General features: G+C 39.6%; 1 protein-coding gene across 3 annotated transcripts in view; it reads left to right on the top strand.

Moving 5' to 3' along the window:
* Positions 1 to 21,062, top strand: part of PCSK2 (proprotein convertase subtilisin/kexin type 2) — a 172,404-nt gene that overhangs the window by 32,041 nt on the left and 119,301 nt on the right. For 2 of the 3 annotated variants that reach the window (XM_086879279.1, XM_086879275.1), the window contains 3 exons: positions 3,581 to 3,682; positions 16,157 to 16,190; positions 16,431 to 16,523. The gene's annotated coding sequence lies outside the window, so the exon portion shown is untranslated. Of the gene's footprint in view, positions 1 to 3,580; positions 3,683 to 3,925; positions 4,089 to 5,764; positions 5,920 to 16,156; positions 16,191 to 16,430; positions 16,524 to 21,062 lie in introns of all 3 variants that reach the window. The other variant, XM_086879277.1, reaches the window with a different exon arrangement.

Here is a 21,062-nt window from a genome sequence, read left to right as displayed (position 1 = left end):
AGTGAGATTACTCACTGTGATCTCAGTGCTACAAATTAGGTTTTGGTAATTTGACCTATTCTTTAATTTAGTGAAGTAGAAAGATAAATTGCTTAGGCAGGAGAAAATATTTTTCTAACATTTTGTGAAATGTTTATTTAAAGCATTATATTACCCAAAATATTACCCTAATACCTGTTTATTCAAGATAGGCAAACTTATCTAAAATATTTTAGGGGTAACATTTTTATATTAAAAGCCCTGAGACACTTAATTTTTATTCACTTTAAATTTCCTCCTACCTGGGCATTCCCACCTGACCTGAGCATGTGTTAATCGAAATGCATTTTTTGGGACCTTCACCACCAAGATCAGCTGGAAAGGGTCATTGGGAGGCTGGTGGTATCTGGTGATACTTTCTTTATTCTGTCTCCATCACTCTCTTTCTGTTCCCCCACCTCTTTTCTGTTTCTTCCCCTTCCTTTTTTTTTTTTGTGTTTTTTTTTCCCTCTCACTCACATTCACTACTAAATAAAATCCATACTATTGACTTTGTCATATTGTCTCATTTGCACCTTAATTTTCCAATAACTTTAAAAACTGGACAGTAACAGCATGTCTGGGAGATGCAGCCCTACCTGGTAATTATTTCTGGGGAATCCTATGCTAAAAAGATCTGTTTGCACACAGAATAAGAGGTGCCAGGTCTCTTTTATCAGCAAATGCAAAAGTGGAATTTCCCAGCATGTGTGTAATAAATTACCCTCAGAATGAATGAAGGACTTTTGTTTAAAACATAAACCAAACCTTGAGAAACATATTTCCATTTTTAAAAAACTTTGTGGTCTGCAGAATAGTTCAGGAGTGTGGAACATCAGCATCAATTAAACAATTAAATTTATGCTACAATGGGTGGAATGAAGGTGGTGTTCCCCCCACATGGGATTTTGTACTGAAGGAATATTTTAAGCACCATGATTTGATGTTATGGTAGGTGGATCAGTTTGACTTTCTAAAAAATGGATTTCTTATTGCAAATGATGGAGCTAATTTTCAGAGGGCTGCATTGAGAAATGCATTGGGGTTATGCATTTGTTGTGTGACTTTTTTTTTTTTATGTGATCCTATTACCAAAAATTCTGTAAAATAAAAAATAAAACCTTCAGATCCGTGTAGTGTTAAGAAGCAGGAATTTTTCTTTGGCTGGATGCACGGGGGAATGAATACCTCCTCCCAAATCCATGCTGAGTACGTGAAAGTTTCTGTTTATATACTGTATTTTCATACATATTCATCGATTGCCCCAGAATATGATAATCGTTTTCCCAAAATCATTAACATGTTTTGCCTCCCCTGTACACAGATTTTTGTTGTCCTGGAGGTCTCTCTGGTGGTCCTGAATGGTTGCAGACCCCAGTGAAATAGCTGGCATGCTCGAGCTGGCAGGGCACTGGGGCTGGTGAGCTTCCAGTTCTTACACCATGGGCATCGTGCAGCTCCCTAGGACAGTGGATTTGGTAGAACAAGCACACCAGGTGTAGACAATTTATCATCTGGTAACAATCCAAATGTTTGCTTCCCTTATGAAGTTCACCTCCTTAAGGGCTTTGTCTGAATAGGGTGTTTTGATGTGACTGTGAAAGGTTTATTGTACTCATCTTTACGGCGAATGTCTCGATTCAGAGACACATTTAGGAGAAAACACTCTGGAATCAGTGTTCCCTCTAAAGAAAAGGGCTTCATTAATCCCTTTTGCCAATGAGAAACATGAATGCCAGTGGGTGAAAGTGAAAAAAAGCCTGTTTACTGACAGACCAAAGTGCCTGCACAGCACAGGAAAAGAATTGAATAAATGCTAGATATTGACCTTTCAGAACCTTACCCCTGCATCCCATCCCATCCCATCCCATCCCATCCCATCCCATCCCACCCCACCCCACCCCATCCCATCTCATCCCATCCCATCCCATCCCATCCCACCCCACCCCACCATCCAGCAGAACAAAAAGAAACCCAAAAAACCCCAAAATGCCCAGGGAAGGAAGTGCACTGGCAGGGAAGGCAGAATGGTGGCCTTCCCTTTTGTCAGGGAAGGGAAAAAGGGAGTTTTTGCAGCAGCTCAGGCAAAAGAGATGGGAACCTGTTGAATTTCTGGCATTGGTCTCCTCCTCACAGCAGACGAAGCTGTTGGATTTTGGTGTCCTTTCTCTTGTTGGTTCAGCTTTTCCCAAGGTTTCAGGCTGGCTGGAGCAGCCCTCGCTGGTCCCCTTGCAGGTCCTGGTCAGCCTCAGAGATTGTCTGATTTTGGACCATAACTAAGCTGAATAGTTCAAGAAAAAACAAAGCAAAAGTCACCAGGAAGATGCTGCTGCAGCCTCCAGGCCAGGGGAAGGGAAAAAAGCCTTCTTTTAACCTAGAAAAAAAACTAACCTAGCTAGGCAACAAAATAATGTCTGGTCTGCACTGGACAAGCACACTCCAGAGAGGGCCTTTGAACAAAGCCCATGCTGAGCTTCCCAGGCTCCTGCCCCTCTCCCAGATCCACCTCAAAGCTACACAGCCACAGATGATCAGGAATAGAGTATCATCACAAAATCACCCCAAGAGAGTGAATTAAAACATGTTGGTTAATAGGGTTACCATTAATTCTGAGGAGTGCTTGAAGTGGCTCTTGATCCGTGGCTTGATTCATGGAAGGTTATTGCACAATTTAGAACCTATTTATTTCTCCAAGTCTGAGTGCTAATTTTCATGGTGTTGTGTATCTCATACTATCTAGTATTTTTTTCCTGTAAAAAGAAATATTTAGATCACTCCAGTATAAATTTACAGAGGGTTCTCCTCCTTCCAAACACGATGCACATTCCTTAATATAACATGAACTACATTCTTGTTCTATTACTGTATGGACAAAACCATCAATCTTCATTTATATAATTGACTAAACTTCACTCATTACTTTTGAAAGCTACAGGGAGAAAACATAACACAAGGTTGGATCCTAAATCTCTCTTTTTCATTCCTCTCAGACTCAGTTATTAAATACATGGTCTTGAATAACTTGTAGAAATTTAAGTTATATTTTGTATTTTTAACTCAGGTTTCAGCACTAATTACTCGGGCTTTGCGAGAAACAACGCGATGAAATGTTTGTAAAATAACCTTACTCTGACTTCAGCTTTCTTAAAATAGTCTCCCAAACATGGATAAACATCAGATGCTGTGAAACAGACATCCTCTGCTGAGTGTTTGTAGCTCTGGTTAACACAAATTTACATGAGGAATTTCAATGCCTGCCTGAATTATCTGTCTTGCTTACAAATGCATGTTGTCAGATGTGTATTGTATTCATAGCAGATGAAAAAGGAAAAATGTTGATATTATGACTGATGTAGAAGTTTTCATTGCTAGGATTGTTAATTTCTTAGATTATTAATTAAGTTTCTTCATTCCTTAGTTTATAGCCTGAGCCTTAGGATTTCAGGGCAAATACATCACATATATAAGAGTGATTGATGGTGTGTCACCTTACAAACACCAAAAAGGAGCTTGTCTCAGGATGGCAGGGAATCCTTCATCAAATTCAGTATCTTTTTTGCAGATGCAACCCACTGAACATGCCGAGTGATGGTTTCTGCCATTCCTTTTCCATCTTTCAGAAGCACAAATTTCAGAAGACATCAGAGATAGCCCACCCTGGCAGGTCTGTAAGTGTGGATGGAGTCCATGTGTGGTGTCTAGGGAATGTATGGATGATGTTTGAGTGTCCCTTCCTGGAGCTTGGCCAGACAGAGCTGGTTTCCCTGTGTTGTACCAGTGACAGTGACTGCCTCTGGAGAACATTCTGGGACAGACCCATCCTTTCAGGAACAGCAGCATCTGCACTCTCAGCACTGGCACTCTGTCACCACAGTGATTGTTATGATTCCTTTTGTATGTCCTTCAGGTCACAGGGGGTACTTTTTGTTGGGATTTGCCCACATTTTAACTATTCGAAATTCTTACACTGGCTCAAGAATCCTTTCCTGTCTCAAGAAGCTTGATCTTAAGATTGAGCAGCAAGTATTGCAAGATATCCCCAGTGGATCCCCCAGAACCTGCAGTGGCAAGTGAGCAGCTTTTTATATTTCATATTTAGATCAGCTTTATGTGGATTGTAACCACCTCTGTTTCTCATAATCCCTAATTGACATATTTTTTCCTCCTTCTGTTTTAACACAAGCTCAGACTTTACACAAAGCCAGTTTTCTATGCTTATACTCTATTCAATACTTGGTCTAGATGCAGATTAATACATTTCAGCAAGTAGGGTTTTCCAGCTTCCTTAACTGATGTACCATGACAAATCTGGCCCTCGTGATGAGTTTCTTCAATGTTGCTAAATTCAGATCTGATCAGCTAATGGGTAGTTTCACACACCCAGTGGTGCAGAAGATTTTTTGGCTATTGAAATCAAGCCAAACTGGAATGGAATGCATTATTTAACAGATTTTGGTAGCTCATCAGTCTTCAAATGGATGGCCTGGAGTCACTCCACTGTCCCAGACCATCTAAGACCTTTTCCTCTCTCTTATTCTCTGCCTGAAGTGATGGCTGAAGGTTGCAAGCTCTGCCCAGATGTGCTGTTCTCACAGTCCCACTGCAGAAGCCGTGGGTGTGTGGAGTGTCCAAAACTCCTGTAACACACTCTTGCTGGGCATCCTTTTCCTGTCTCTAGGAGGCTGTCTTGTGAAGGTGATGTACAGCTCCTGGGAGATGAACTGCTCAAACCCTTCCCCTTGGCACCCAGCAGCCAGCTTGGGTGGAACTGCTACTTGTGAAAATTAGAGCCACGTTAGAAAAGCTCACAGAGAACTGTCTCCTGTGAGAAGGACCCCATGGCATAGCAAAAGAGACTCCTCTCCCTAAGCCAACTGAGGAAAATTTTTAGAAGTGACAAGCTCACTAAAAACTCCATGTTTTGTCTCCTCATGCTGTGGGCTGGAAGGTGCTCTAAAGGTTTGTTTTAGTTCTCATTATCTTCTTTTTAATTCTGTCTATACATTTTTCTCTAAATCTTTTATGTTTTGAGCCTGTTTTTCCCTCAGAGTGTTTTCTCCTAATCCTTATCTCACCCCATAAACCTTTCAATTGTTCTTTCCCCCTCCTCTGCTCAACTACAGCAGAGGAGAATGAGTGAATATCTTTTTTTCACGGGTACCTGGCTTTTAGCCAGTGTCAACCTCCTGCCACATCTATCGTGACGTTTTGCTAAACAGCATGTTTTCGCTCAAGCATGTAAATGTCAAGGAGTAGAGCTCCTAGCAACCAGTTTGCAAAGATATTTTCAACATGAAAAGAAGGTTCACAGAGTGTGTTGGCAGATATATGTTTGTTAGTGCTCAGTAACTGACCCAGGAGCAGCCTTGGGTAGATAGGCTCTTCCTTACCTCTTATGTTTTAGTTATTACCTTAGGAAAATAATACTTAGCATGATAGGTGTGCTCCAATCAGATGTTTTCTAGTTAGTTCAGATCTCTCAAACCAATCCAGAGACTTTCTATGCAGGGAGGGTGGTGGGTGGACAACCTTTCAAGATTAAATCCTCCTATCATGAGATGAGAGAAGGCCTGATAGTCATTCAGTCCATTTTTCTCTCTAAAGTCAGAATTTGTATTATGCCCTGACAAGGGGGTTTTTGGTAAAAATTTCCTTTGATACAAATCCTGCCTTTCCTTTGACTATTCAGTTAGAAGAACCATTGTCCTTTTTCATAGAGAGATCTTTGATTCTGCTTTTCTTCAAGGTAATCCGAGTTTTCATTCGTGGAGATTTAACACAGAGCCTCACCATTCTATCTTTGCTCACTGTGGATGTGGAGAACATACAGGATTGCAAGAAATGCTCTTGTTGTCTAACGCTGCAGTCTGCCTCCAGCAACAATTCCAGCCAGAGGCCTGAGCAAGAGTTACTAAGTTTTCTATTTGATTGTCCCTCTCCTTGTGCCAATTTTTTTTGTTTGTTTTTGGTTTTCTGGGGGTTTGTTTGTTTGTTTTGAATGGTTTTCCATCTCATTTTTTTCAGATGAATCCTCTTTAAATTGCACAATCATTGTATACTCTCCCAGGTCTTGTCTTCTAGACTTCTGACCATTGCCCAATTGATCTATAAACAGGTTTTCTGTTCTGGTTTGAGGGCAAACTGTTGGGAGAAATTAATTCCACACAAGTATCTTCTGAGGCATTCCAAGCCAGAACTGCAATTTAATAGGAAAATTACAATAAAGGCAATACTACAGAAACACTGGTTTAAGCTGACAAAGTCAGAATATGACCTGACATCCTGTTTGTTGGTCAGGGTGATGGTAACAATCCAATTAAATTGTGGCTGCAGTCCCATTGGAGTGATGGATGTGGTTCTGTCAAAGTGCTGATCCTGTAGAAAATGGTCTGGTTCTTCTCTGCAGGTCCAGTGGTGTTGGTCAAGAGTTCTTGTGCTCTGGGAATCCACTGGTAGTGCTGCTCTGGTGTCCCAAGCTTTGGATTAAATACAAGTAGGAATGTTCAGTTCCTCCCCCAGGGTGGGGCATCTCCCAGTGGGGGATGCAATTCTGGGGGTCCCTCTGGGAGACCTCGATGGCCCCGTGGTGGATTTGGCTCCCTCAGGGTGGCTGCTGCTTCCCTGGAGGGAGTCATCACTGTTGAGTCATGGAGAGGCTAAAGAACACTGCCCCACCATTTTTACCAGCTCATGTCAATGGTAATGGAACACATTCTTTTGGTTACACCTTTCACTGTAACCCAAGACACTTCCTTAAGGCATACTTATTATACTGATCATATTACTGACCATATTCCATCTGCCCAACCTTCACCCATGCTGATTATGTACCTTCTCTATGTTTCATTTATATCTTACTGATCTCATCAATGCTCTGTGTTTTCTGGGAAGTGTGCTCTCTTACAGATAGCATAAGCAGGATTTTTGGCTAAAATATATGATATAAAGCGGATCTATGACTTGCTTTTGGAATGCTTCCATTCTGATTGGGCTAAATGGGGATAAATACACTTGTTCTTCAGATGATTATATTTGAAATTTGTAACTATTTGTAACCATTTGTAACTCCTTCTGCATCTGAGACCTGTTCTTTCATTGTTACTGAGGCTACTGCTATTAAGCCCTGAAAAAAATTGTAGTAGTCTTAACTTGTGCTGAAAATTACCCTTTCTTTTGGACTACACAAAAGGATTTATTTAGTGACAAATTCCAGTCCAACTCTGCGAATTTGGAAGGCGTACTCTTCCATCATGTAAAAAGAAAGGCTCATGCTTCTCCATCCTGCTATCAATTCAGTGGGTGTGCTCCTCCACACAAATGTCTCTATATGAAAGTACAAAGCAATGCATTTGGTGGCTAAAATAGGAGAAGGTGACCTCTAAAAACCCCACATTCTTTTCACATTTTTATATATTTTGGTGTGGGAAGCAATGCAGTATCTGTGAGTATCCAGATGAGAGAATGATGGACTGGATATCTATCTATCTATCTATCTATCAATCTATCTATCTATCTATCTATCTATCATCTATCTATCTATCCATCCATCCATCTATCCATCTATCCATCTATCCATCTATCAATCTCTCAATACTTTGATGTTCAGCTCTTGAATTTCCACAGTTCCATTTAGTTTGTACTTGCTAGGCTTCTGTGTTGTAATGACTAGAACCTTGAGACTGTGTTTAGATATACTACAAGCAGTTGAGAGCTATTGCTGAAAGTCACACTTGCTCGTAGACACAGACCAAATAGATGTTTGAAGGTGGTTTTCAAATGACTTCAAGATTTTGCTGAGTCCAAGGGAGCTTAAATACATGTGTGGGACATTTCCCCCTTCTCCAGAGGAGCTCTGCTGGTCTTTGCAGCTGTATTGAGAAGCAGCACAAAAAGTGTGTGCCCCAATGGTGCAGTGATGGAAGGTTTGAGAAGAGGTAGATAATAACAGAAATGGGCTCAGCTGTGGATGTAGTGGTGTGCTCTGTCTCCATCACTGAGACTATGTGAGATGTGAATGAGTCACTGAGTGTTGTTCAGGACTGGGGCAGTGTTTGGCATCCCAAAGGACTGGTATCTCCCTGAATATCTGTGTGACTGAGAAAGCTTTGTCTCTGAGAGGAGTGCAATGATGTGAAATGAGTTTTCAGAGGTTTGATGTGCCTGTGCTGATTTAAGGTGATATTTTTGTTTAGGGCTGTGTACAGGTTGTCCAGTCATACGTTATCTGGGAGTGTTTTAAAAGAAGGACTACATTTATATACATAAAAAAAACCACCAAATGTTGCTTCTTTTTCCACCCCCTCCCCCCGCTTGCCTAACTGAGATCTGTGGTCAGGAAATGGCCAATTTTTTGGGTCCCAGTCCTCAGCACATACTCTGTCCTGGCTCTTAAATCTGTCCCAGCAGCTGAGAGTTTGTCCCAGACATTAGGAACTCTATCAACACGCCTTTCAATTCAAATCTCATTAGCTTTCATTTGCAGAGAGGTTGCCCCAAGATAGCAAAGTTCGTGAGCTGTTTTTCAGACGCCGTTACTGCATAGCAGCTGAGTTGGCCAATGCATCTTTAATTTCCTTTTGGCATCCAGCCCAAGGGACACACACAATGAACAATTTCCTCAAATAGCATCAGTGGGAAATTCATCTTGTTCTTAGCTAGCCTAGCTACATGATCTAAGCAGGGGGCAGTGTGATTTTCAGCTTCGATATTCTGATACAGAAATTGGAATAGAAAATCATCCTCAGTATTGCACTGTCTGTACTTCCACAGGGGCATTGCAAATGATATAACTGCTTCCTTACCCTGATATTTGCTTAGAATTTTCTTTACTGTAGCTATCAGTAGGCTGTTTACTAAATAATGTGTAGTCTACCAATCCTGTGAAATATTTTATTTCATGGTAAAGAGAGAGAGTTTAACAATCAAAATGAAACCAGGCAGGCAGGTATTATATTTTGAATCTTCAGAATTAGCTTCTCTACTATTAACTCCTTAGTGTCTAATTCTGATCTTTATATAATCAAACCTCCAATGCTTTTTTCACCAGTCACTAAATTTCAGTGTTTTTATCTGATTCTTCTCTTTACCTATTTTCGCAGTTGCTAGATTCTTCAAATTATCTGTCATTTCAAAACCATTTCTCACACTTTTTTTCTCTCCATTGATGATTTTTAAGTGATGAAAAGCTGTATGTGCATTATTTGTGATGTCTCAGATAGATTTTCAAGATTTCTCCTGAGCTAAAGATTTTCATACATCCTCTCACTCCACCCACATAATTGTATTTCATAGTTCCCATGGAAATTTTTTTTTGTCTGCTACCTCTTATTGCTGTATTGCCAGAGTCTGAGAGTTCAAATAGACAGCTTGCTTTACTGTAAGGAGTTTGCAGTATATCTGCTACTGCTACTTAGCTGTGGTTTTCCTTCACATCCATCACTAATTTCTTTCCCTTTAGCTCGGATCTTTGGGTCTAAGATTGTTGCCCAGGTGAATCCTTGAACCTGTTATGTGTCAGGGACAGAAAAGCAGGTCACGAGACAAAAAATGAGTTCTCTCTTTGGTTTGTTTGTACTGGGAGGTGAATGGAAAGAAACAAAACCATTTTCTACTGAAAGTGTAGGGTTTGCTGCTTCAGTGCAGGGCAAATCCTGCAGCATTTCTGCACTGCATATGACTTTGACAGATATTTTTCTTTACACAACCCATCTGTCTTCATGTTTAATTTTGTTTTTCATTAGATCAGGAAACACTGTTGTGAGGGATATGATCATTTAAATGACCATTCATGTTGTGATTCTGTCTTAAAATGTCTAGATGTTTTCAATGCATGTGTAATAATAGCAAGTTTCATGGAATTCCAGTTCACATTCCGCTCAAACTTTAGAAACAGAACTGGAATTATTTTAAGTTCCTGGTCCTTTTTCTATTCCTTTTGCTATTTCAGATCAATCCAGAAATTGATCCAACATAGTAAAAGCTCTCAACCAGTAGCTGGGGAAAACTCAGGAGAACAGTATGGAAAAAAGTGTGCTTAGAATATCTTTCCACATATATTTCTTTTTAGCTCTTGGTAATCTGCTGAGTATTGTTTTCCACACTGATTATCTTGATTAATATCCACCAAAGATGAATGAGTCTAATTTCTTCTTCAACCTATTTATAATTCGGCTTCCACAACATTTTCTTGTGGAGAGCTTCAAAATTAAACTGAGCATTGCATAGGGGAGAGAAGGATCTCTCTTGTTTGTTTTCAGCAAGCTGCCAAGTTATTTTGAGTACAAATACAAGGAATATAAGCCTCTCAAACCTCTCAAAAGTATTTCATGATCAGCCCAAACCTACCATTTTCCTAATGCTGAAGTTTCACATATGGTCATCAAGGACTCAAGAGTAATGGTAGTTCAGTACCTTTAGTAACTGGTGATACCTAAACTTAGGGCCTGCATCCATGATTTGAATATTGTACTGACTGTTGCTAATTAGCTTTGCCATTGTAAATGTGCTCTGTTTTGGGATCCTGTGCTCTGTTGAAAAAATTTTGAGGGAAATGTGTAGAAGCTTACTCATGTATCTGAAAATACTTGCACCAAATGGTAAAAAAGCAATTACGGACTTCTAACAATCATCCATTATGCAAGCCTCACTGCTTTACATCATCTTTTGCTCTGCCAGGTTTTCTTATTCAAAAATATCTGCTCTGGTTTAAATAAAAATAGAGTGGGATGTGTGTGTGCAATGCGTCAGGTTTCTCCTCTGGGTGCTGTCTGATAGATCATACAAGTTCTGTCTGTTTATCTCTAGGGAATGGTGGCCAATGGTGAAAAAACACCATGTCTCAGAAAAAAATTGCATGCAGTGGGTCATTGATGCAGTCTATGTGCACAGCTGTGCTAGTTTGAAAGCAAATCAGCAGAGGAAGTAACTCCACACAAATATTTTGTAGGAGATTCCAAGTCAGAACTGCAATTTAATAGGAAAATTACAATAAAGGCAATACTACAGAAACACTGGTTTAAGCAAAGTCAAAATACGACCTGACATCCTGTTTGTTGGTCAGGGTGATGGTAACAATCCAATTAAATTGTGGCTGCAGTCCCATTGGAGTGATGGATGTGGTTCTGTCAAAGTGCTGATCCTGTAGAAAATGGTCTGGTTCTTCTCTGCAGGTCCAGTGGTGTTGGTCAAGAGTTCTTGTGCTCTGGGAATCCACTGGTAGTGCTGCTCTGGTGTCCCAAGCTTTGGATTAAATACAAGTAGGAATGTTCAGTTCCTCCCCCAGGGTGGGGCATCTCCCAGTGGGGGATGCAATTCTGGGGGTCCCTCGGGGAGACCTCGATGGCCCCGTGGTGGATTTGGCTCCCTCAGGGTGGCTGCTGCTTCCCTGGAGGGAGTCATCACTGTTGAGTCACGGAGAGGCTAAAGAACACTGCCCCACCATTTTTACCAGCTCATGTCAATGGTAATAGAGTACCATTAATATATGGTATTAATAACCAATAACCATTTTGGTTACAACTTACATCGTGACCCAAGACAACAGCTATTTGATTACAGACGTTCCTGTTGTTGAGCATAACGAGACAGTCCAATTAACAGTTCACCAGGAGTAGTGATGATGAAATGAATTGAATGAAATAGAAACTTATCCTTTTTCTTGCGTCTTCAGTTTGCTGGTTTTCACATTTGGTGTCAATGTTCTCTGAAAAACCCAAACTCAGCCCTGTCTTAGTGCCTTAAAACCTGCATTTTTCTATGTTGAAAGTGTAAATTTTGAAATGTAATTGCTTTTGCAATTTTGATGCTTAAACCATATTGTAAGCAACTGAAAATAGAATCTTATCATGGGAAATGTTGGTGAATTGTATTTGCAGTAACCACAAACACAATTGTGCATGGTTCCTTGCAAGAATAACAGTAATGGGATGAAAGAACAAATTTGCTATGATCTCTTTCCATGGTGATAGAAAAACTCTGGTGGTTTCATGAATTATGCCCATGGAATCCATGCAAAGACTAACTCACCAGTAATGGTCATCTTATGCTTTTCTCTTTCTCACGACTCCTGTTACCTGCAGAACAGGTAACTTTGAGGTTTGAGGAAGCTGTTTTCTGACCCCTCCCAGAGAGGCTCATTCTCCTTGTCAAGCCCTGGAGTTTTCAGCATTTCTCAATGTGAGCTTTAATTTGGATTATTTTCTCTTTCAGACATTCAATTTTCCTGTGTTAAATCCTGAGCACTTTGGCACTCACAGTCATGTCAGTGTCATTATTCATGTTCACTCAAATAAAAAAATCCTTGCTCACTTGGTTTTCCTCCATTGAAAGTTAGAAGATGCTCTCATAAACACGCTCATTACCCTCTGGAATTATGTCCAATAAATCTCCTCTCCCAGTGGGACCTCTGGTGCAGTCACATCCAAGAGCTGCTTGTTTTCACGAATGGAGCCAGTTTGCCAGAAAACTCCCCTCCCTGCACCTGTTGAAACGTGCTATTATCACTGCTCATCAGTGTGGTCTGGTGTTCCTAACAGCACATCTAAGAGAAGCACAGCCTTGGACATCACCAGAATTATATTGAGACCAAAGAACAATCAGAAAATTGGACCAGACCTTTGACACTGCTGCTCCACAAAATGTGCTCAGCCTACCAACATTTCAGCATGGAAAGGTGTAACCTCCCTTCCATAAGCTGTTTTCCTACCTTCTAGCGACTTTGTGTGTCTGAGGCCACGTGAGATTTTTAAGTCCTGCTCAGTTAAGCTCTGGGATTAAGAGCCTGGCATACTGCTGCTGTGTGGAGCAAACTCCACGCGGTGCCAAGAGGAGCCCTGATGGCTGGCTGAGGTGCAGGTGGTGCTGTGTGCTGATGGAGTGAGTTCTCCCCCTTGTTATGCCGTCCCATCCTGCTTGCCACTGCCTCTGCAGAGAAGCAGCAACCAAACTGTGTGTGGCAGTGACACACACAACTGCTTGAGGTCAGTCTGTAAGGGTTGAGAGACACACAGCAGCACTGTGCAGAGAGAAAAGCCCAGCTTTTTACTATTTCAGACATTTTTCTGAGGTTCTGCTCTAGTCTGTATTGTTCTTGGAGGAGATTAGTTAACAGGTTACTTAGAGGCCATAACTAAGATGTAAACACACAGATACACCAGTAACCATTGGTGGAGAAGGGCGAGAGTGCCTCAAATGCCTATTTTCAGTTTGCTGATCCACCCTTCTCTCTCTAGTTGAACTAAAGCAATGGCATTGTTCTTCAGTTATTTGTCTCCAAAATCCAGCCATCTTACGTGTGCCTCTTTGCCCACACCAGAGAAATTGGGAGGAACAGAGGAAAGGACAGACTGACTTGGATGTATCAGTGTATTTTATTTGGCAATCAACTTGATGACAGAGCTCTCAGCCTTTTAGTTCCAATTCCTTGCCACGCCTGTTGTCCTGCTTAACAAACAAAAGTGGTATTGCTGCCATTTAAGCTGCAACTTTTCATCTGGCATGATTTCTGTTGAGACATTTCCTTCACTACAATTTTCTGTATAAACACAGATGTTGAAAAAGGCAAGAAAACTTGAAACTACCTTAAGAACAGCCAGTTAAGTTGGACAAAATTTGTGCTTAAAAAATTCCTCAACGAATAGTATGTTGCTCACCTACCAATTCTATCACCATTACATTATGGGTTGATGGAGATTGTTGAATCTGAGTAGAGAATTTGATTCAAAAATATTTTGTTATGAAACTGACAGTTTTCTGGGTCATGTTATCCCTGAGGGCTAAATGCTGAGATGGGAAATTGTTTTGATCAGAGAACGTGCACAGAGGATCTCTTACTGCAAACTTTTCTACAGGTGACTGCACATTCATTCTCCTGTTCCTGGTTCTCTTGATGATTTCTCTTGACTCAGCTGTGACATTTAAAATAGAGAACTGGAAAATCCTGGGACAGAATAGCAGCATGGCATAACTACTTTAGATACAGTACCAAGACAGCTGAAAGAAGTCAGTATGTTGTGTTATTCTTGTGTGGGAGTTAATTAAAATAAGAGAGGATCAAGTTCTCCTGCTAACTCAGAGCCCTGTTTTACTTCCCTACCAGATGCTCTGCCTCCTTCCCTTCTTCATGTAACCATGACTGAAGCAGCAAATTTCCCTCCCAAAGTGTGTATGCTGTAGTCACGAGAATCAGGGGAAGTTCTGCTGACTCTCAATGGTTCTGTACCTGGACACAAAAAAGACATCTGTGGTTCATTCTCTCACACGTAGTTTCAAGTTGTTTTGTGTAAATCCATATCACTCCTGATTATCTTTGCTGGACAATCCTGCCTGCCAGAGTAGGTTATGCTTTTCCTCTACAGCCACTGAGCAACCTCTCTCAGGAATCCTTCACCCCAAGCCCTTTCTGGTACGGGCCACACATGGCTTTGAGGAATTTGCTGTGTTTGAATAGACATGGGACTTGCTGTAGCAATGTGAAAACTCATATGCTGGACACTTTCACAGAATTTTAGTATTCTCACAATGCCAACAAAGGAATGAAAAGGAGCATTTTGCTAGGAACAATTACTAGGCTCTCTTAGCTAGGAAATTAAAAAGCTGTTTGTTTGAAGAACAGTTCTTCAGATCACCAAGGTTTGCAAACCCACTGCACATCCTCATAATCAGGTTAAGTGGTGACATATAAGAAACATCTTCCTGGAGATGATAATTATTTTCAATTCTCTTTATTCTGTTGTCAAAACTGTCCCATTAATCATCTATTGTGCAGAAGGATCCTGTTCTGCCATTTTGACACCTTCAATTGCATGCAGGGCTGCTCTGTTTGGGGCATGAGAGACTTTTGTTAGGCCAGCTTGATACCTTATTATTTCTTGTAAGTTCTGCTTTGTAAGTTCTAGATATGTGTATTGAATTTTGATCACCACTTTCTTTCATTTGTAAAAATAAGCTATGTGAGAGTACAAAGAGTCTGCCTGGCTCTCAAAAAGCAGTATCAGCAGTATTTTAGCTCAGAGTCACAAGGTTGTTTCCCCCACTTCTAAATTTTTAATGAGACAAGCTTATATAGCACAAAATTATGTTTGAAAAGCACTTTAATTCAGCTTGATTGGAATACCATGAAGAATTTACACAATTTACACTTACATATGTAGAAAGAACTGGAAACAAGAATTATACAGTAGCATAAACTTTTAATGGCTGCTTCTATTTTGATTTAATTTGCTTAGAATACTATAAAAAAATCTTATGTGGTCAGAGAAAGCATCACTCTTGGTTCAGTGAGCAAAAGGATAAATAAGTTCATTTCAAGCAAGCTTTGTTAGATGTATTTGTCCAGTGTCAAATTAACATTTTGGTTGTTTTTATCTAGAAATACTTAAGCAGGATTGTATATAGGTAATGCCTTACAAAAGAAAGGCCTTGTATAAATATGGTTTAGGCCCTGCTACTCTGGATAAGCTTGTAAGTTCCCATGTGAAAAAAATTATGAGAATCAGTTAGCACAATAATCTATTCTGGTAACAAAACTGTTCACACCTGCAAAAACAAGAAATCTGTCCCATGGGAATTAGTGAAGAAAATATGTAAATTATCCAGGAATAGAGGGGTTTGATGGACAGACACACGGGCCATTTACCAATGAGTAAACTGAGTTTTGGTGTATTTCTAGCCAATTGGATTTAACACAGAACCTTCTGATATTTCCTATAAATTTGAGCTCTGTGAATAAAGAATTAGGTTTTCTGGATGAAGAAGCTGTGTCCTGTCTGTTTGTATTGTGTTAGCTAACAATAATTAGTTAGCAACAAGTCACTGAAATGAATCCTTGGCAAAGAAGGTGAGTTCACAGTGAGCAAAGGAGAGGGGTCATTGTTAAGCATCTTGATTATCTCAGGATATCTAAAGATATCCAGTTATTCATCTTCTGAAGTATTCTTTGTCTTTTTTGAGCTGACAGCTTTTCAAGAGGCCAGCAATTTAGGGTGAGCTCTCATAGTAAGGGCAAGGAACTGAAACATCTTTTTCTACAGGTTGCATTGAAGAGACTTCTTGTGTTACCTATGAAATCAGATCAGGTAATACTGTATTTTTATTGGGTTTTAGTGCATTTAGAGTAATAATTTTCTTTTTCTCTCTGCAGGCTACACTGTGTCTGATGTTTGAATGAAACACAGGTATGAATAATAATAATAATAAAAAAAGAACATTTTAAAAGAATTTTGGGCTAAATACCAAATTCTCAAATCTACAAGGTAAACTCCCTCTTCTAGAGCTTTTGGGTGCATTTACACAGTCTCATTAAAACAAATGCTGTCTGCGTGTGCAGCTGTAAGATCTTCCATTAGCTAGATTTGATGTTCTGAGGAGGAGCTGCAAAGATTAATTTCTTTTCATCTCTTTCTTCTCACAAACAGATCCGCTTTTTATTATTTATCCATCACAGTCTTGACGTTATTTGATAATGCAGCTGCTGATGTTTGCTCCATTAAACCAATTGTCTTGTGAAGGTAAGTGACATAAGGACATGTGCTGGGTTTTTTTTGTGATGGCAGTGTTCCTGTGAAAACAGCAGCACACTGACACTCAGGTTCATAAATGTATGCTAGTCAGAGTTTTGTGCTGTACAATCATTTGTAAAGAAAAAATGACAAAACAGACCAGGCAAAGATCTCTTCAAGCAGTGAGTATCATTCATGTAATGATACCAATTTGAAATAGATGCTACTGAAAAATGCATGGTGTGTATCTAGCTGCCATTTCCAAATGTCATGGAATTCTTTGTCCTCAGAGAGGGACAGCAAAGCCTAGATCAGATTAGCTTTCAATTCAATATGTTCTGCTCTGGTGATATATCCAGGCTTAGAGTTCAGAGAGAGAGAGAGAATGTATTTTGAATCTGTAATTCAGTTTCCCACTAACAATCTTGCAAGATTGTTAATGATCTGGGTAAATTGTTTAATGTAATTTGCATATTTTTCAACCCATATTTTTTAGTAGGTCTTTTTTTTCTTTATAGATTAATTTACTTCAACAATGTGGGCACTAAATTTCATCTAAAATGTATTGACTTACCATTTTGTCAAGAAATGAGCCAGATCTAAAAGAAGAGATGTGTATAAAAAGTGCAGTTTCTTTCATGGTGTAACACTGATAATCCCTCCCATGACTAACATACTAAACAGAGATGTTCCACTTTCTCTTTGCTTTGGCATTCTCAAAAAACTGGTAAGAATTAACAGTGGCGTGTATTTTTAAACAGATATTGATACATATGCCTGCAATAACCCAATATCCATCTTTACTGAACTTTCCTAATGGTTTATCAAACTCTAAGGCTACTTAAGGCAACCTGACCAAAGTGCTCACCCTAGCTTGTCAGTACTAGGAGATAATGTTATGTCTGGGCTTGGACGCTGTGCTGTTTCCTGGATAAAAGTTTTTATTAAATAAAGGGTTTTTCTGAGCTCTATTTCCCCTTGAGGGACTGCAGGAGAGAGTCAAAGTGTTTCTAAATGTGTTTTGTGCTCAGTACAGGTTGCTGTCTGGCTGCATTGGACATGCCTCAAACGACAGCATGAGGGGCTGGCTACTCCTCAGCTGCTCTTTGTTCCTTCATTTTATTGAATCATTTCTGCCTATATTGAAGAAGGAATGAAAAATGCTAGTTTAAGCAAGATTTTGTTCCCGTGTAGACCTTGTTTGGAGAAGAACTTAGTAAGTGGAAAAACTACTTGGAGATATACCCAGCCTTTCTCCTTTAAAAATGTCCCAATATTGTTTGAAGAGACCCTTTTTGTTCAGAATAGACCAAATCTGATATTAGGATTGGATATCTTGTGCAGGAATAGAATCTTTCATCTAAATAGAATGTGCTTTAATGAGATATTTTATAGTTATTGGGTTCTCAGTTTAAACAAAGGAAGAATTCAAATTGTGGGTTGGACTTTGACCCCTGCTACTCCTGATTTCCTCTCTCTCAGGTCTGCTCTGGCCAACACAGCAAGAAAGGAAATTTCCTGTGGAGTGGCTTTTATTGTGAAGCATGGCAGGAATGACTTCTCTGACCCAACATGTGAAGTGGCCTCCCAAACAAATACAATTTTGATAATTTGCTTATTTATAGCATGCTGCACTTTCTAGTCTTACTCATGATCAGGGTGCCAATTTGCAAACACACAAAGACTTTTTGTTGAAGTGGGTAGAGCAGGCAAAGAGATAAGTAAGGAAACAGGAAAATAAAATGTCTTTTTTTTTTCTCCATGGACCAGAACAGGAGTAAAATCCCACTGTCCTGATTCTTGTGTTTTGTCTTAAAACCTGTTCTGCTCAAATTGGCTCCCTTGGCAAACCTCAGATGTCATAAATTTTAGGTATGATAAACTTTCTGCTTATCTCCTCCTTCCTTTCTTGGGCTGGCCAAGGCACACAGGCTGTAGGTTAATTGCTTTATCTCCCACAGTGAGAAAGAGACAAGAGTCCCAAGTAGAAACAGTTTGAGCATCTCCTGAATATGTCTTTCTGTACAACATCAGTGTCACAGACTTTAGGGCTTTTTTTGCTCAGTCTCTAATTCTCTTTAATCATATGAGGCAGTGTGAGCCAGCATTCAGCTTTTTGATTTTTTGTTAGCCTTTCCTGCTTGACTTGGATATTTTGATGTTGTTCAGAGACATCAAATGTTTTGATGACTCAGAGTAAGACACGCAATTAAGTGTAACAAACCCATTCCTGTGATAGAGGACCTTTTAGTCTGCCCAGCCAGGAGCTATAACTCAAGTAGCACAACAAATTAATATCTCATTGATGGCTTCTCTGGTCTGGGGGCATATTAACTAAAAGTTGTTGTGCACAACAGGAAAACAAGTGCATTTTCATCAAACAGCAGAGATCATGCAGAGCTGATGATGGAGGCCAGTAATTGAAACGTAAATACTGAAGAACAGTCATCCATTCCTGGGAGGAATGTATGTGGAAAGGGAAACTCAAGAAACTTTAACCTAAGGACATTTTAGATGGGATTGGAAAAAGGCAGTAGAATGCTGCAGGAAGGATGTGGAAATGGCACTGCTCAGCACCCTCCCTGTGGCAGGAACAGGGCACAAGAAAAATATTGGTGTTATATCTTTCCCAAGTAAAGGGAGATATACACCTGTATTTGACAAGATTTGATAAATACACAACTGTATATGACAAGTGTTGACATGTGTGAATTCTCCCTCTTGGGATGGCTCAGTAACTGCAGTGCTGTGGGGTTAAAAGATGATGTTCAGATGTTTTCTAGATATTCAGGACAGAATAGCTCTTTCAATCTCTCCTATTTCAGGAGAAAAATCCTTCTGGAAGAAGTTCTGGAAGAGATTTGTGACAAGTTCAAGGTTAAAAATGTTTGGATGGTTTCTGTTGTGGAGAATTGGTGTCAGTACTGATAACTGATTATTAGAGAGTGAGGACTCAAAGAGCAGCACTTTTTGGGATCCTTCTGGGTGTTCCCTGCAGTTCCTCAGTATGCTGTCCAGTTTTCCTTTCTTTTTCATAGCATGCTATGGTGAGGTGGAACATTTCCCCCTCCTAACCCCAAACTTCCTTTATATTCCTCAATATTGTGAGGATTTTTTTTTTTTAATTTAAATATTTCTGGCCAGCTGTAATCATAACTACAGTTCACCTTCTCCCTTATTAGGCTCTCTGCTTTCATGACTTGGGAATTTTGATTTTTAATCCGAAGTAAATGCTTCTGTCAAGTGAGTAAAGACGTGTAGCTGATCACAGGTGCCAGGCAACTGTTTTGTGAGTGGGCAAGGCAAAAGCAAGGATGATTTGTAACATACTGTAAATCACTGAGGGCTGACAATTTTGCTATTTTTTGGCCCTTGAAAAAGTGTTGCCTTCCATCACTTAATACTGTCTGACAGAAAAATGTAAGAAATCAGGAGTGCCAGCATGTTCATATTCTACCCCACTAGATTAAGTTTCTAGAGGGATTATGGTCTGCCTGGTTTGGTACATTAGCTTGTTTTCAAAGTCCAATCTATTATTTCAAAATGTGGTTTAACTAACACTACAACCCTTCTACAATAAACAAAAAACATGGGTGTGGTTTTTTTTTTGTTGTTGTTCATCCTCTTCCAGAAGCTTTTGGTTTTCTTTGGCACAAATAGTCTCAATTCTACTTTGATAATTATGTCAAGTTATGCTTTATTTAATGTTAATAACATTTATTGAGTTTTCTCTGAGATGGCTGTGTATCCCTGCTTAAAAATAGATGTCTATAAAAGAACTAAAATGATTTTCTGGCTGGTTGATTGGATCATTGCAATTTTGTTAGACCCATTGTGTACAGTGTGGTAAGTCTCATGTTTGCTGGATGCTCTTTAAAATGCATCAGCCGTGAGCATAGCTGGCAACATTTCTTATTGCCAGGATAGTTTCAGAGAGCTATGGGTGATAGTTGAGTTACTTAGCTGATTTCCTGTATCATCATCCCTTAGCCCAGCCTTAGCACTGAATGAGAATAGTATTAATATTTCATAAGATAAGCCTCTGATAACATTTTGAATATAGATTGAGTAGCAGAAACTTGAGAGAAGCAGTCAGGGTCAGATCTTCAGACATCATAAATTCGCCCCAGTGAGCAATGGAGTGCACTGCATTTTGAAATTGTTCCTTTGAATACTTCCCTCTGGAGAAAACTTAGTTTTCTCAAATGATAGACTATAGATAAAATTTTAAAACCCCTCTAGAACAAAGTGTTCCCCCCATTTACTTTTGGGCCAGAAGCCTGGGAAGTTGTGCTGGGTTTGACTGGGGCAGAGTTAACTTCCTTCACAGTGGCTGGTGTAGGGCCGTGTCTTGGATTTTTGTTGAACATGGGGCTGAATAGAGACTACACTTATTAGAATTACTAAATTCTTCTTCTTATTATATTATTATTATTATTATTACATATTATATATTATATATTTATTATTGTTATTGTTGTTATTATTATTACATATTATTAGAATACTAAATACAGAAATAGTTTAGTTATTGCTGAACAGGGCTTA

This window comes from Cyanistes caeruleus, chromosome 2 (genome assembly GCF_971803275.1).
Source record: "Cyanistes caeruleus chromosome 2, bCyaCae1.hap1.1, whole genome shotgun sequence".
Classification (NCBI taxonomy): Eukaryota; Metazoa; Chordata; class Aves; order Passeriformes; family Paridae; genus Cyanistes; species Cyanistes caeruleus.
The sequence above is the reverse complement of the archived record's forward strand: the minus strand, read 5'-3'. Positions and strand labels throughout refer to the sequence as shown.